Source organism: Ixodes scapularis, unplaced genomic scaffold (genome assembly GCF_016920785.2).
Source record: "Ixodes scapularis isolate PalLabHiFi unplaced genomic scaffold, ASM1692078v2 PGA_scaffold8__174_contigs__length_109621045, whole genome shotgun sequence".
Taxonomy (NCBI): Eukaryota; Metazoa; Arthropoda; class Arachnida; order Ixodida; family Ixodidae; genus Ixodes; species Ixodes scapularis.
The window spans coordinates 41220326-41225904 of record NW_024609883.1 but is presented as its reverse complement, the minus strand read 5'-3'; the positions used below and the strand labels follow the sequence as shown (position 1 = coordinate 41225904).

The 5579-nt window shown below is 51.5% G+C and overlaps 1 long non-coding RNA gene across 1 annotated transcript; it reads left to right on the top strand.

Annotated features, from left to right (window-relative positions):
* Positions 1-3227: 3227 nt before the first annotated feature.
* On the top strand, positions 3228-4991 carry LOC115328258. The gene is made up of 4 exons (XR_005716473.1): positions 3228-3480; positions 4269-4338; positions 4406-4578; positions 4787-4991. It is a non-coding gene; the product is annotated as an uncharacterized LOC115328258 (long non-coding RNA).
* The last annotated feature ends 588 nt before the right edge of the window (positions 4992-5579 follow it).

Sequence of the window (5579 nt, the reverse complement as noted above, 5' to 3'; positions counted from 1 at the left end):
AAAATCGCCAAGAATTAAAAAGGGCTCGGGTAGCTGGCCGACGAGTCCCTGAAGTTCTTGCAAATGCAGCGGAGTGTTGGGAGGCAAGTAGAGTGATACAAGGGTAATGAGGCGGTCCAGAAGAATTCGAACTGCAACTGCCTCAAGGGGAGTCCGTAGAGGGACTGGAGCACAGGCAACTCCACTCTGCACTACCACTGCTACACCACCCGAAGGGTTTGATGAAATGCGGTCCTTTCGGAAAACCTGATGACGATGTAGCACTTTTGTGTGTGTGTCACTCAGATAAGTCTCCTGTAGGCACAAGGCCACAGGACGGAGCTCATCAAGAAACAAATGTATGTGATCGATGTTATGAAAAAGGCCGCGACAATTCCACTGCATAATGCTAAAATTGTGGATCATTGTGAAGTTTATAATAAAAAATAAAATTAAAAATAACTGTTAAGAGTAAGCAGATTTTCTACGACTTAAAATCTATCTTTACGCGCGGAGCATTTTTCTTTTTGGAGGTGTTATTCTGCCTGCCCGTGGTGCCACCGGAGGCCGGAAGTAGAGATTCAGAACTCGAGTGGAGTCTGCCCTCATCGGACCTTGACCCACTCTCGTCCATTCGCTCAGCTAGAGCCAAAAGGGGCTCCTCCTTGGAGGCCTGTAACCTCGACGGCTCCCCCGGTTTCCGAGATCCACCAGGGGCAGAGGGACCAAGTCCCCGACCTCGTGATGACTGAAACGGAGAAGCAGGGGGTGCAGAACCCTGTGCAGGGAACGCAGAGCCCTGTGCTCAGGTGGATCCCGACTGACCAGCATCCACCCTGTAATCTCGGGGTGGAGCAGTGTGCACTGCTCCAGAGGTACCTTTCTTCTGCGACGGGGTGGCCTCCGTCTGCTCGGTTGATGCATCCGAGCCTTTCGCACGGTTAGGGAGGGCACCTGCCTGGGCAGCTGAGATAGCACGCCCTGGAAGTTGCACCTTCAGTTTGGGACCAAAGGACTTTAGTGGTTGTGCAAGGTCCCCATAAGACACTTGCGTTCCCAGAGACGCCATAGGCGGTGCCGGTCCCCGGTGCACCACCTCGGCAAAAGAGCCTCTCTGAAAACCTAAGAGGCGACGTTTTGCTTCGGGATAGGAGATGTTTTCCTTCACCTTCAGGGTCAGGATTTCTTTCTTTCTTTTAAAGTGTTCACATGACCTAGAATATGCAGGGTGCTTGCCTTTGCAATTTGCACATTTCACGTCTTCATGACAGTCGTCGGCGTTGTGCTCAGAGCTACCGCACCTGGCACATGTCTCACGGCCACGGCAGGACCGCGAGCCGTGCCCAAAGCGCTGACAACGGAAACAACGGACAGGGTTAGGTATATAAGGGCGGACTCTACAATTCAAGTACCCCGCTTTCACGGAAGAAGGCAGGCTGTTTAGCTCAAAGGTAAGAACCAGGTGTCGCGTAGGAAGTTGTTTGTCATCTCTACGGATGGTGATGCGCTTCACAGCAACAACACCCTGGCTGCGCATGCCTTCAAGAATCTCTTCCTCCTGACTCTCCATCAGGTCGTCCTCAGATATAACACCACGAATGGTGTTTAGAGCACGGTGTGCAGAGAGGCTCACTTTTGTGTCAAGGATATGGTTGAGGCAGAGCAATGCTGCTGCCTGATTTTTCTCAAATACTTCTACCAAAAGGTCTCCAGAAAAAGTCTTTTTTTGCATTAAACTTTTCCCCTACCAAGTCTTTTAAGACCTTAGCCACAAGGAAAGGGGAGAGTTTCGACATCGGTTTCGTCTCATCTTCAGAATGCATAATGAAAAACTTTGTAACATAGTCAGTGTTGCTCTTGTTCAAAGGTGGTAGATATGCATCGGTGCGGACCCTTTTGGGGGCCCGATCAGAAGGTTTAAGCTTGGAACCCATAAGAGGGGAATTGTGTTCGAAGACTGTGGCGCACCGCCCACCACCGAGCCCAACAAGGGAATAGGTAGCGCTTCATAACAAGAATGGCTTGGCTGAAGACGTTACTCTATTAGTGCTGCCCAGTCTCTATAACCGAGTGTGGTTCTGGACAAGGGGTCTGTCGCCACCCAAGGTTAGCCCTTGCCGCCAAAGGAGTTGAAGAAGGAAAGAAGAGAAATGAGAAGAGTGAAAAGAAGGAGAAGACGAGGATGAAAGAAAGGAGGGGATAGTAGAAGTGGCGACTAGGCTGAATCATCCTAGTCGGGCCAAGCCAGGACACCCGTCTACGGGAAGCGGGGGCCGAAGTGGTGTATTGCCTCACCCGGGGGGCCCCGAAGGGTCCAAACCTACCCCGGGCTCGACTCAACCACCAGGGGACCTATGTTGGACTTTCGAGAAACTAGAAACAGAAGTGACGTAGCGGCAGCAGGAGCGTAACCAAGCAACGGCGCGCACCGCGAAACCGCCCTCTTTGACGCCGTGACGACATGGCAAGATTGGCGTCTGTCACTCACTTGAGAGGCGTCAAGAGCCAACCGCCGAAGAGCGGAAGTAGCTACGCTGTCCCCCTGCCGTACCTACGCTTTCCCGGCGGTACCTATCTGGAGCCTTTTCCCTACGCAAGCGTCCGTTTCTCCGGCAACCGGAAAGGCATTTTCTGCTTTTAGTCAAGCGATGGCAGCCAATCCCTTGCGGCGGCGACCTTCACATCGGCTCTTTTTTAAAGAAACTTGTCAGACTAAAAAAATACACGTGTTCTATTGAAATGAACAACTGATTTTGTAGCGGTTCCAAAAAATATTAGATGAAGTAAACTCGCATAAAAGGTTAGAACAACATGCGGGATGCAAATGAGCGCCTAGTTCAAATCACTGTCACTGATGACGGCTCAAGAAACGGGAGGATGTGGCCTGTCATGCTCGCTCTTCTTGCGTCGTGATTGGTTCCTCGGCGTTCTCATCGGCTAATGCGGCTATCTCATTGGCTGCGGAGCGATAATAAAAGGTTCCAGTCTTGCAGTACCCTGCGTTTCTTAAATTGTCAGTGACTATGGTTCAAACAACATGGACGACGGGAGCAGGCAACGTGTGACCGCGGCCCAGAGGGAGGAACTCGATACATTTATGTTCGAGAACTCCTCTCTGGTACGCGGTGCAACTGAGCTCAGCCCGGCCCTGTCCAGAGACGACAAAGTTCGTCTCTGGACCGAGCTAACCTCCCGGCTCAACTACCTCGGGCCTCCGAGGAAGGAGCCGGAAGCTTGGAAACGCTACTGGGCCGTGCGGGTGTCAAAGGCGCGGGCGCGGGCAGCCCAGCTGGCGAAACAGGCGAGGTAATTTGCGTCGTCCACTCATAGTGTGGACCAAGCTATTGAATTACTTCCTTTACTCGCAGGCAAACTGGGGGAGGAGGCGGCCGGGTGCGCTCACTGGCGTCATCATACGCACGTATTTTGACGCTGGTGGGCGAGGACTCGGCCCTGGGCGCTCCTGGGTTTTCCGTCCCCGCTTTTGAGGACGAGGCCGAGGTGAGTGCACGCTTGAACCTAACATACTATTGCACATGTAGCTGTTCAATCCCAATGGAGAATATCCGTGCAGGGTTTTATTATCAGTGAGCTAAGATGTATACCGCAGTGAAATGTGATAAATATGAATGCAGGGGCGGATGCAGAAATTTCCTGAGGGGGGGGGGGGGGGGGTCAGGTGTTGGTCAGCGTAACATATGTTTAGGAACCCCCTCCCCCTCTCCCTTGTTTAATGCCCTAAATTTTACACATGCAGAAATCAAGAGGGGGGTCAGGACATCCGACCCCCCCTCTAAATCCGCCCCTGTGAATGTGAATATATGCATTAAAGGTGCTCGCACTTTTTATAATTCAGCGAATCGGAGGGCGGATTAATTCATCCACGTAAAGGCAAAATCTAAAACAAAAGCACTTACGACAAAAAACACTATATTTATTGCAGTAATACTGGAGTTTCTAAGGCCAAAACATCTGTAGTTTTTGTGTAGTCCTTTTTCTTCTTGCTTTTGTGGTTGTTGCAACCCTCAGTTGTATTGTGTGCACGCTGTCGTAAGATTCAATTTCTGTATCACAGAGGTACATTTTCACAAAAACAGGGGAACTGCAACCTTTTGAGCTGCCACTAGACATATTTGGGGAGTCAATCCTAGACATGAATGGCACTACCTCTGAAACAGTGTAATTTTGTTTCCCCTGAGTGGAATGCAGCCTCAACAAACCCACTCTCAATATCTAGAAAATGCAGACAAGTCCTGTGTGCTGATTAGGACTTACAAATTCCCTTCCAGGGGAGACCCACAGGCGCCCAGGCAGGTCACGGGCAGCAGGCAGCCGAGCCGGTGCCCTCCACCTCGCGGGGTGAGACCTCTCATGAAGACAACTAGGATTGTCTGATATGACAGAAGCATTCTTTGTTTCCTGGCAGATGTCAGGCCACCTGCAAGGCCCCGGGTGCGGCCCACGGCGCCTCGTGCCACCCCCCGAATGTCGAGGCAGGAGCGGCACGACGAGGCTGCCATGCAGGCAGTCGCCAACCAGACTCGGCAGGTGCAGCAGAACGAGACGAGGGACGCGCGGGACGTGGAGTTCCAAGGCCAGGTATTGGCTCAAACATAGAACTCCGTAACATGACTAAATAGGTACGAGTTTAATAAAGATGCCACTGTGAAAGTGGGACTGCAGCAGAGGGCAATGGAGATCTACAAAAGCATAATGCAAACCGAACTGTGACATATGCAAGGTTTTCACGCCCTCTGGGTGTCTAGAAATATGTTGTTGCTGCGCATTAAATGCCCCGTCTTTCCAGCTCCTGCGTTCAATCGATACCCTCAGCCACCGCATGGAGGCTGTTGCGGAGTCGAACCAGGAGCAAGCTCGCGCCACACAAGCGGTGGCCCTGGAACTCCAAAACACGACCCGCGTGCTCGTCGAGGTCGTTCTGCTGCTGACTGCCGAGAGAAGTCGAGCCCTGCGAAGCCAAGACCTGCCGAGCCCTGCCCAGCCACCCCTCCAGCCCCGCCCCGTCGAGCCCCGCCCCGCCGAGCCCAGCCCCGCCGAGCCCAGCCCCGCCGAGCCCAGCCCCGCCGAGCCCAGCCCCTCCGAGCCCAGCCGAGCCCAGCACCGCTGAGTCCAGCCAGATATAATTTAGTTTTATGGATGATTATTTTATGTTCCAAGTTGGTATTCATTTTTTCTTTTTTTGTTTTGTTCTCCAGACGGAGACAAGAAATATGTTCTTTTGTGCCACTGGTATGTGGTGCGTGTTAATGGACAAGTTCCTACGCACACTGGGCTCGCCATACAGTGAATAATACTATGAGTGAGCCACTGCTTAAAGGAAGGCTGATGTTCTGCTGTCTAAACATCTTTACAACAATGTTGACATTACGGGAAAGTATGTCCATGCTTTTCAGTTCATATTTTGTTTACAAAGAACTGTGCCTTCTGTATTTGTTTATTGGAGTCACTATAACCAGTGAAGCAAGTTAGTAATATGCTCTTGGCAACAGGCATGACAGATATATGCTAAAACTAGCCATTCCTCATGTTTGTAGGACAGCAATATGTAGTGTGTGCTTTTTCATCAAAGGTGCCAAGTG